The sequence below is a fragment of the Bos javanicus genome, chromosome 13, assembly GCF_032452875.1.
Source record: "Bos javanicus breed banteng chromosome 13, ARS-OSU_banteng_1.0, whole genome shotgun sequence".
In the NCBI taxonomy this organism is placed as follows: domain Eukaryota; kingdom Metazoa; phylum Chordata; class Mammalia; order Artiodactyla; family Bovidae; genus Bos; species Bos javanicus.
In genome coordinates, this window is record NC_083880.1 from 21,458,401 (window position 1) to 21,470,538 (window position 12,138).

A 12,138-nucleotide genomic window follows, 5' to 3' on the forward strand; every position below is an offset into this window, starting at 1 on the left:
TCTATTTTATATTCATTTTTTTGACCCAGGCCCATGGCAGTGAAAGCTCAGAGTTCTAAAGCACCAGGGAATTGCCAAGTCTTCTTTTTTTTTTAATTTATTTTTTGGCCTCATCGAGTGCAGCACTCAGGATCTTAGTTCCCCAATCAGGGATCAAACCTGTTCCTCTTGCATTGGAAGCATGGAGTCTTAACCACTGCACCTCCAGAGAAGTCCCTTAACCACATCTTATAGCACTTAGAGCATCTGAGTTTTAGAACTCAAAACAGCACCTGGCTTCTAGTCAGGCTGATGGAAGGAGCTTTCATCATCGTCTTCATCTTTGTGATGACTTATACCTGTCTATTCCCTCTCGCCATCAGAGAGCAAGCTTCCCAAAGCAGGGATCGTGATTTAGTCTTCTCGATTCCTCTAGTACACTGAATACTGCTCGACCCCATAAGTGTTTATTAATAAGTGAGTAATTCAATACATAAATGAATGAAAGAATGAATGAATAATCAAATAATTGAGAGCAAGTAAATGAGAGCAAATAAATTTGCTGGTCATATTCTATTCTGCCCCAGCCATCCGATCATTCCTCTAGTCTCTTGCCAAGCTGCTGTCAACTTTGATTTGTGACTTTGGTAGAATATATGCTGGCTTCTACAAGCTTTATTAATCTCTTTCTTCTTGCTAAGTTGAGTTTGGATTCTAGAATGCTGAGGTGGTAAGACTCTGGGGTGTACTCTATTTTTCCTATGAACCAGAAGTAAAAACTAGTCTGGGCAAGATAAAAAGGAATCTAAACGAAGAAATGTGATTGCCTCATGTTCTCAAGTGTGTGTGTGTGTGTATAAAATTCTGCCACACAACAGTTACCAAGATTTCTGAGATTTTGATTCAGGAATTGTCAGCCTTGCTGAGGCTACTGCCTTATTCATAGGTCCTTTCAGAGCTTCAGTTCTTGCCCATAGAATCTGGGTTATCACACAATAACACACACCATGCAAATTCCTGAGAGGCTGACATACAAAATAGAGCACCAACAGTTACGTTACACATACCACAGCAAACAGTTGTGAAGATGGCTTTGTCAGTGCATTCTTTCTTTGAAAGGAACTTTATATGGTGGTGAAATTATAATCAAAACTTGTTTAATGATCAAAACTAAGACAAATTAGCTGATCCTAACAGTAACAATGCTCAACAAAGAAGACTATCTTCCCCACTGTAAGAACAGAGCTTTCAGTGACCTCTGTCTTGAATACCTCCTTCCCTTAAAATGTGGGGAAAACTATGGTCAGTATTCCAAAGCAGTCTTAAAGGCTTTGGTGAGGAGTAAATGAGAAAATATATGCAAGATATATCACCAGGTAATTAGTAGTTATTTTGTACCAGTATTCTTCACACTGGGTTATTGTGTACCCATGATGGAACACAAATGCTTACCATCTTGATCATAAACTTCAGTACTTACTATTCCTTATAACCAATCTATTTTATTCATCAGAATCGTACTATGATGCATTTCTTTGGAGTGTTAAAACTTCGTAAGCACCAAGCAGAGGACATTTCCAAATAGGACTTCTGTAACCAGTGAGCTTTTTGATCATTCTGAATAGTAGGGAAAATTGAAATTGTTCTGCTGAATGGAATAAAGATTTAAAGGTTATCTTTCTGCATCTGTTTCATGTCTGTGCATCTTAAGATATATATTCTGAACACCATTCTTATTTAACTTCAAATACCCGATGCCTCTCTTTAACTCTAAATATTTCTTTAAAATTTGCTCTGGGATCATTTTTAAAAAGACCTTTGTACCTGTCTCATTCAAATTTCCTAAGGTTATTGTTTTGCCCTACAAAACTTCCTGAATATTTTACCCTATATTTGAGTCAATATCCTTGTGATAGTAAAAACTGTAATGTTAGCCAAGCAAACCTTTGTTAAATACCAAAAGCATTGGGAAGTGTTAGACTTATGGATTCACAGGCAGAGGAAGGGGGATCATTGAAGTCACCTCATTTCACCTTATAGTTAGAAGAGAAGCCAAATGACATCCACATTGAACCCAGTACAATATGTGTGGTTAAGCCAGGTAGAATCCTGTTCTCTCGCCTGTGCTTTACAGCTTTTCCTACCATGCCAAGAAACACCTTTTTCTATTTTCAGTTCATTAAAGAACAAAAGTATTTTATCAGTGGGATTTATTACAATATATTTTGGGTTACAGATGAGTATTTAAAGCAATTTCCTGCAAATACAGATAGTGAATAGACACATAATATTTCAGAGTGTATATTCTGTGTAAGCAAATTCTGTTTCTCCAGCTTTGAAATTTCTGTCTGCTGCATCTCAAAATATTTCCCTGAAGCAATTTCCATTTTTTAATAGTCTCCACTCTATCTTAGTTTATTACGCATGTCATTTTCCTCCAACTTGGTTTATTTTTCTCAAACTGATTCCACATGCTACTTTCAATCACAGCATCTCAAGACTTTGGATGAATGGCCCTGAAGCATTTCCCTGGCTTGGCATTCTGCAAGAATTTCAGTCTGAGTATACAGAGGCACTAGAGCTGAGATGTGAAATACTTTGTCTTCGTATTGCCTGTCCTTCCATAAACCAGTTGAGATTTAAAAGCAAACAAAAACTTACTTTATTCTTTGTCTATAAATTTAGATTTTTACAAACTCCTTTTAAAGTCAGGTTAACCAAATGAACAGAAATCAATCTGAATTTTTTTCTTTTGAACACTCTAGTAAGTTGTCTAACCTTATAATAGCTGGAATTTTGCCATACCATGAAGAGGAGGAAACCTTGGGAGGTGAATAGGAAAACTGTTTATCAAACATCTCTGATGTATGTAAGTAAAGTGCTAATTACTGCTTTAATTTCTTTATGGTACAGTTCAGTTCAGTCTCTCAGTTGTGTCCGACTCTGCGACCCCATGGACTGCAGCACACCAGGCTTCCCTGTCCATTGCCAACTCCCAGAGCTTGCTCAAACTCATGTTCATCGAGTTGGTGATGCCATCCAACCATCTCATCCTCTGTTGTCCCCTTCTTCTCCTGTCTTCAATCTTTCCCAGCATCAGGGTCTTTTCCAATGAGTCAGTTCTTCTCATCAGGTGGGAACAGTATTGGAACTTCAGCCTCAGCATCAGTCCTTCCAATGGATATTCAGGACTGATTCCTTTAGGATTGACTGGTCTGATCTTCTTGCAGTCCAAGGGATTCTCAAGAGTCTTCTCCAACAAAACAGTTCAAAAGCATCAATTTTTTGATGCTCAGCTTTCTTTATGGTCCAACTCTCACATCCATACATGACTACTTTTACGGTTGACTTTAATATCATAACACTTTTTTTCAGAGTCAAATTCAGTGGCCATGGCCAGTAGGAAAAATGATATTAGTAATATCTTCATAAAATAGATACTGGTAACAGCTATTTTCCTTTCTCCTCTAAAGGTGTATATTGTATTTTTTTTAAAGAAACATAGGTAACATTCATATTTCCCTGGTGGCTCAAGTGGTAAAGAATCTGCCTGCAATGCAGAAGATGTGGGCTCGAACCTTGGGTCAGGAAGATCCCCTGGAGAAGGAAAAGGCAACCCACTCCAGTATTCTTGCCTGGGCTATCCCATGGACAGAGGAGCCTGGCGGGCTGCAGTCCATGTGGTCTCAAGGAGTCGGACATCTGAGTACATGTACACGCACACACAGGTAACATTTAACACAATTTTTAAGCTGTCACAAATTCTTTCAGAAGTTGGTGGTATATAAAATCTAAGAACATGAAAATAGAGACATGACAGCATTTAAATATGAGAAATGTATATGCTAGTTAGCTCTATATCTAGCTGGACAGTAAAATTTTTCTTTGGATAAGCACCCAAAGCTCAAATTGTATTTTCAAATAACTAGTTCTTCTAACTGTATATAGTTGAGAAAACCAGAAACTGGAGCTATTTTAATCTGGAACTGTTTCCTAAGGCAGTTTAATTATCTAAAATGAAGCTTTAAAGACTGGTTTCTTCAGCTTTGACCTGGGACAGCTTGACTTTTAATAAGCTCTCATGTTTGAGATCTCCCAAGTTTTTAGAGTATCTGAATGTTTCTGAAGGCAACAACATGCGATGAATTGAATTCCCATAAAAACCTGTGAGCATCAGTTTTTTCTATTAATAAATTATAACTTCAAACTTAATATTAGGTTATTTGAAATTTTATGTTTCAGTTCATTTATTTTCAATTATTCATTTAGCAACTCGTTTGGTAGCTAAGTCATTTCTGAAAATTAAAATTTAGATAGTATAAATTAGTAAATCCCTGTGCTTTACTCTATTCTTTTAGTCAGTTATGATGGATGAAAATAATGATACCTACTATTTGGGATGCTCAAACAGTAGTATACCTTTTGGAGAGGAACATTTTTTTTTCTTTTTCATTTTCTTTTTAATCTTTTAAGGCAATCGCACCCCACTCCAGTACTCTTGCCTGGAAAATCCCATGGACAGAGAAGCCTGGTAGGCTGCGGTTCACGAGGTCGCTAAGAGTCGGGCACTACTGAGCGACTTCACTTTCACTTTTCGCTTTCATGCATTGGAGAAGAAAATGGCAACCCACTCCAGTGTTCTTGCCTGGAGAATCCCAGGGACAGAAGAGCCTAGTGGGCTGCCGTCTATGGGGTCACACAGAGTCAGACACGACTGAAGCGACTTAGCAGCAGCAGCAGCTGCAGCAGTGTCTTTTGGAATGGTAAATTTTGGCCTAGATCTATAAGAAAAGTTAATTTCTACTGAAGCTTGTTACTTTAATTCTACCTGAATCACTTGAGTTACAGTAGTTAAAACATGTACATTTACTCACACACACATTGATAAGGATGATGGTTAAAAGGAAAAATGTCTCCATTCCCAGCAAATAGAAAGATGAGAAGTACACACAGAAAATTAAAAGAAAAATAGAAATAAAGAAGGAAGAAAGGACGGAAGGAAGGAAATATTAAATGTGTTTACTTGAGTAATAATTTTTTGTTCTTTTTTGTGGAATATTAAATAATTGCACATGAAGTGAGAGTCGCTCAGCCATGTCCAACTCTTTGTGACCCCAAGGACTATACAGTCCGTGAAATTCTCCAGGCCAGAATACTGGAGTGGGTAGCTTTTCCCTTCTTCAGGGGATCTTCCCAGCCCAGGGATTGAACCCAGGTCTTCCACATTGCAGGTGGATTCTTTACCAGCTGAGCCACTAAATCATTACATGGTCTAGTTTATTTCTCTTATTCCTTAGCTTTCTTTCCTATTTTAAATCTGAAAAGAAGAGGCAGGTGAAAATATGTAAGGATCCACATGGATTCCACTATGGATTCCACTCTATTGGCATATGTAATTACTATATTCTATGTCAACAGAATTTTCATTGATTTATCCATAATTACATAGTAATTTCTGAAATTAATTGGAATTCTATATTTCCGAGACTGTTATTAATTTACCAGCACATTTTTCCTCTTATGTTTTACAGCAAAACACTGTGCTCTGCGAATAAAGCTTATTATTCATGAGAAGCGATATGTCAAAAATTGGAAAGTCAAGGTTACTTTGAGGATTTCTTGTGTCCATTTTCAGACCAAAGCATTTATATGGTAGTGGAGATACAAACAAAAACATGCTACTTTTATGTATTGACCTCATTTATACATTTGAACAACCCAAGGCATGGCCATTATTATTCCTATATTTTTTGAGATGGGAATACTGAATCTTAGAGAAATGTACAGAAAACTGAAGTCCAAGGTTACCAGTATTATAATCAAGGTCTATCCTCATATCCTTATACTTGAAACCATAACGTTAACTCTTCATTTTGGTGCATTGACACATCTATCAGTATATAATGTTCCTTTCCGTGTCCAGTAACTTTCTTTGGTTTGAAGTCTGCTTTATGTGATATTACACCTTTCTTTTGATTGGTATTTTTTAATATAATTTTGTTTATGTATTTATTTTCGCTGTGCTGGATCTTCCTGGCTGCGTGGGCTTTGCTCTCATTGCAGCGAGCAGGGGCTACTCTCTGGTTGCAGTGCACGGGCTTCTCGTTGCGTCGACTTCTCTTGCTGCAGAGTATGGGCTCTAGGGCACAGGGGCTTCAGTAGCTGCCAGCACTTGTCTCAGTAGTTGCGATGGCTCCCGGGTTCTAGAGCACAGGCTCAGTAGCTGTGGTGCATGGACTTATTTGCTCTGGGGCAGGTGGGATCTTCCTGGATCACTGGTCAAACCCATGTCTCGTGGATTGGCAGGAAGATTCTTTACCACTTAGCCACCAGGGAAGCCCTTGATTAGTATTTTCATAGTATGTCTTTACTTTCATCCTACCTATATCATTATATTAGAAATGAGCTCCTTATAGACATCACATAGTTGGAGCATTTTTAAAAAATCCACTCTGCCAATCTCTCCTTCAATTGGCCTATTTAGAACACTCATACTAAATGAAGTAATTGACAGTGTGTTAAGTGTTTAACTTCTTTCTGTATATTGAGAAACATATTGGAAACTATTATGGTTTTGCTTTCAAATATCTATAAAAGAATTTTAAAAACTGGATAAAGAATAAGTAGTATATTTTATTTACCAGTACTCTTACCTGTTCTGTTGATTGCTCTGATGTTCCAAGTTTTTTTCTGTTGTCATTCCCTCTCTATTTTCATCAGTACTTTTAACACAAGTCAATTAGACATTCTTTGCATAGCAAGGTTCCCTAGAAAGTCTGCCTTTCTGTCTCTACCTTTTAGAGTTTTCTGCTGGTGGTTTTATTCATTTTAACCAGGGTTTTAGGTGTGATAAGGGGGAGATGTGCTTGCTCCATACTTCCAGAACTGAAGTCCCCACCACCCCTACTCATTTAAGTACAGTTAGCTAACATCAGAAACATGCATAGGAACAGAGAGCTCACTTTCCCCTTTTCTCTGTCTCAGAGCCTAGAGTCTAACAGCCAGCTCTAAGTATTCACCTCATTAGTCCAGAGTGCATCTGACTTGTAAACGTTGTGGGGAAGAATATAGTTAGCTGCAGCAAAGTAGATAAAATGCCAATGAGGAAATTATGTGGAAGAAATTTTTCCTTTGCTTTCTTCTCAAAATACTTATAGATGGATGAGGAACTGAAGTTGGGAAAACACTCAGGTAAATCTTAAAGCAGTAACTGCTAACAGTTATTTACAGGCCCTCTGCTAATCTTTTTACTATTTTAATCTGCATAGTGCTCTATGAAGTGACCATTATTCTTATTTCTATTTAACAGACTTGAAAATTGAAGCTCAGAGACAAGTCTCACAGAGCTCTACAGTAGTGGTGCTTCCGGGAACTCAAATTTCCCCTCAAATATCACTGTGTTAGAAATAAACACCAGAAATAAACACCCCACTCCAGTACTCTTGCCTGGAAAATCCCATGGACAGAGGAGCCTGGTGGGCTGCAGTCCCTGGGGTTGAGAAGAGTCGGACACGACTGAGCGATTTCACTTTCACTTTTCACTTTCACGCATTGGAGAAGGAAATGGCAACCCACTCCAGTGTTCTTGCCTGGGGAATCCCAGGGACGGGGGAGCCTGGTGGGCTGCCGTCTATGGGGCCGCACAGAGTCGGACACTACTGAAGGGACTTAGCAGCAGCAGAAATAAACACATGAAGTACCTGACATACACTTGATGTTCCAAAATAGAAGATATAGAATAATTATGATTTTTTTGTAGTTTAAAGGTTCATTTGATCTGACTGTGTTCCTGGTTCTCCAGCAGTAAAGTTCAAGAGCAGAACACAGGAAAATTTTCTAGCTAAATAAATCTGTTGAAAACAGGCAATATTTAGCCATGATAAATGCATTGCCAAGAGTCTGAAGACCTTTCTTCTTTATAGAAGTGTCACTTGCAGAAATCAACTGATTTTCATCATTTAAGTTAGAAGGCTGGTATTAAAAGGTCTCAACTCTTCTTAGAAAATTGTGGAGTTTGTTTAGTCAGGGCTTGACTCAATTCTGACCCCTGCTTTGTGTTACTCAGAGTAGCACAGAGCTTTGGTTCCAGCCATGCCATTTGAGCAAGGAGCACTCTCACAGAACCTGAGCATTGCTCTGAATGTGGCCACAGAAGCAGCGTGGACCTGAGCTTCACGTACTTCTGTAACCAAATGAAGGATCTTTTATGTCCTTGGTGGGCTGTGATTTAAGCTGTGCCAGCCCTTTTTATAAACTACAGTGTCCTTCCATGATACCTTCGATTCACCCCAAAGCCGATCTTCAAAACTATTACAGAAACTTAAATCATGCTTCATACTCATCAAATTCTATGACTCTCCTTTAACTTTTGGACATAAATTCTCCCAGATGGTTTTGCAGTTCTTTAGAATGTCTGACTCAATTAAACTCCAATCCTTTTAGCGATGAGAAGTGAATGCAGTTTCTAGTTGTTAAATGCTCATGTTCAATTTGAATTTCAATAACTATCCTTTTAGGTTTAGGCTGTTTGTGTTTTCTCACATCAGTAAGATAGGGATTCAGACAATGTGGGTGTCTTATTAGAGATTGCTGGAGAAGACTCTTGAGAGTCTCTTGGACAGCAAGGACATCAAACCAGTCAATTCTAAAAGAAATAAATCCTGAATATTCATTGGAAGGACTGAAGCTGAAGCTGAAGCTCCAGTTCTTTGGCCACCTGATACGAAGAGTCAACTCACTGGAAAAGACTCTGATGCCAGGAAGGATTGAGGGCAGGAGGAGAAGGGGGCTACAGAGGATGAAATGGTTGGATGGCATCACCAACTCAGTGGACATGAGTTTGAGCAAACTCTGGGAGATGGTGAAGGAAAGGGAAGCTTGGCGTGCTGCAGTCCATGGGGTCGCAAGCAGTCAGACTCAGTCAGACATGACTTAGCAACTGAACAACAATTTAACCTTTAATTTAACCTTTAATTCTCCAAAGTCTGTGATCTGTGTCAACAGCTGAGTAAACCTTTTAATGGGTTTACTTTTAATGGGTTAACCTACTCATCTGAATGTATTATAATACAATAAATTAAATTAATACAATAAATTAAATGCCTATATTATGCTTCAACTTCCTCTGAATAGCTCATGAACTAGAGATCTGGGTAACAAAGGAAACATACATAGTTTTCTCCTCAGACTAAAGCAGTGAAGCTGATTTGCAAAGTTCACAGCACATACGCTCCTGGTGAATGATGCCAAGTTGGGCACAGCACGTTTCTCCTCCAGCTTGAATGAGCTAGGGAAATGCTTTCACCCTTTCTTTGCAGGTGCCCCATTCCTGGAGTCAGCCTTCTTGGATTTCAATCTATGAACTGAGTTCTTACACTCCATTTAGCCATTGGTTAATTTGTGCATCGTAACTAGATAAACACTGTCTTCTTGCCAGAAATGCTAAGCCGGTCAAACCCTGAGTTTAGATTGCTACACTATGCAATACCACTTTCATCTAGTCCTTCACTTTACAAGAGAGGAGCTTAAGGCTGTGAGAGATCAAGGAAGCGTTGCTTGAAGACTTTCAGCTGGTTCATAGCAGAGCCAGGAAGTCCCAGCCTTCCTTCTCAGAATAGAATGTAATTAACCTGGGCTGCAATGGTTGAAAAAAAATCTTTGCATAGGAGGTGGAGCTTCTAACAGCCTAGGTAATTAGAAGCATGTGAGTAGGTAGAGTTCAGCATCACCACAGTTTCTGTAGGAAGAAAATTCTGTAAAAGGTCTGTGAAAATGATAAAAAACATAGATGGGTCTGGAAGACTATGAGCATGCTGATATTTTCTAACATCAAGTATATTAAACACAAGCCGAGCAAATTGATGCAGCTGTTTTTTAATTGAATACAAATTTGAACTAATACCTGTTTTGAGACAACAAAAAATAGAGGCTTGCCTTGGCTTGAGTAGGGATTGGGAGGGCTGAAAATTGTGGGAAAGTGCTTACTAAAGAAAAGTAAGAAATTAAGGCAGGCACTGCTTTTCTGTCCTCTACTAGTGACACTCCTGGAAGGTAAGTACAGAGCAAGTTGATCATTATATGCTTTTCTTAGCTCAGAGAGCAAATACAGCTTTCTTAAAGGGCATCTGTAAGGATGACTTCCTTTTCAGTGGCAGGTAACAGACTGCTAAGTGTTTCTAAATTATTAAGAACTTACTGCATGATGCATGCAGTACAAGTGGAGTTGCAGGCCATATAGAGAACCATTAACTCAAGTATAAATATGCATCACTGTTGCTGAGTTCCTTGGAGTTTTCTCACAGGAAACAACCTGGGCAGTTAGTGAAGACATTTGATGTATTAGTATACACTTTGTGAAGGGTATACACCTTGTGAAGTGTCAATCACGTTAACTTAGACCTTGCATTTGTAAATATGTGGTGTTTACTGTATTCCACGGTGACTATAAATTATGGAGAAATGTCAACAGAAGAGGGTCTCACTCTCTGTAAGTGGCTTCTGATTATTCCTTACAATGTGTTATTTGAAAATTGTTTTTCAGTCAATGCAATGTAGGATTTTTATCCCAAAAAAGTGACAATAAAAATTCATATTATAGACCCTTTAGCTTTAATTGCTATTATATGTGTATTTACATGGTGGTGCTCAATTTCCTTTGCACCAAAACCTTATTTTTAAAAGGACAGTCTTTACAATTACATATATACAAGGTATGTGTGTGTGCTCAGTCATTTCTGACTCTTTAACCACATGGACTGTAGCCTGCCAGGCTCCTGTGTCCATGGGATTTCCCAGGCAAGAATACTGGAGTGGGTTGCCATTCCTTCTCCAGGGGAATCTTCCCGACCCAGGGGGCGAATCTGCATTTCCTGTGCATCTCCTGTGCATCTCCTGCATTGACAGGTAGATTCTTTACCACTGAGCCTAGGCTCTTGCTAAAAGGACTGCAATTTGCTGGCAGAAAATATTTTACACTGCCAATCTAGTTAAGAGCCTGCTGTAAAAACATCTGCAGCTTGAAAGAATTGGAGACAGCTAATAACAGTGACTATAATTAATAGTTAATTGTTTTAAGGAAAGCAATTAGCAAATTGAGCTGATACTTAATCTACCCGACTAAAATCAGGAAGCAAAAAGAATTCAGAAAAAGGAAGCAATGTATATTGTATCCACGGTTGTTTCTAGTGGAGATGGTCAGTTTTTCACATTTTCTTTTAAAATATACCTGCTGAAATATACTTTGACCCCTAAGACCTAGTTTATTTTACCTTTATTCCCCCTGCTGTTTGTTGCTTAAACCTTCACTTTTGCTATTGGGTATTTAAAGTCAATCTGGTACTCCATTCTAGACACCATACTTTAATACTGACGTTAAGCAAACTGCACGGGGGCAACTAGAGAGGGAAAGTACTTGATTGTAAAGTGCAGCAATGTTTAGTCTGCAGAAGAAAGATTAGGCCAAGACATCCTAAACCACCTACTAGAATTTGAAAGACTGTGTTTTAAAAGCTAGAGATACATGTATTGCCTAATTCTAGGAAGTTGATTTAGGTCCAATGGATTAAAAGAAAACCAATTGCCACTTTTATCAACCCCAAACACACACCCAAATAATTTTATAACGTTCCTGCGTAGCAATATGTGACTGGAGCTTGGTTGCTACCACTTTTTGAGGCTATCTGAGTCCATTTGAGCTACTCTAACAAATATACAGTAAGTTGCTGGCTTAAACAGCAAACATTTATTTCTCACAGTGTGGGAGGCTGGGAAGTCCAAGTTTAAGGTGCTGGCAGGTTCAGTGTCTGGTGAGATCCTGCTCATTTGTTCAGAGAGGACGGCTGCACTCTTGTGTCCCCAGGTGACAAAAAGAGAGCTAACTAGCTGTCTGGCCCTTTTTTTTTTTAATAAGGGCACTAATCCCATTCATGAAGGCTTCACCCTCATGACTTTACCTCTCAAAGGCCCCATTTCTGAAGACCATCACATTGGGATGAGGGTTTTGACATATGAATTTGGGGGACACAAATACTCAGCCCACAACAAATTAAACAAATATCTCCTGCTCTCTCTACCTGGTGCTGATCCCCAGCACTGAGACCCAACACCAATAGCTGTTTATCATTGCTCCTGCACCTTGGTTTCATTACACATGACAATCTG

At 38.8% G+C, this 12,138-nt stretch overlaps 1 protein-coding gene across 2 annotated transcripts in view; it reads left to right on the forward strand.

Moving 5' to 3' along the window:
* PLXDC2 (plexin domain containing 2) overlaps positions 1-12,138 on the forward strand; it is a 426,407-nt gene that overhangs the window by 79,559 nt on the left and 334,710 nt on the right. The gene's annotated exons all lie outside the window — the stretch shown is intronic.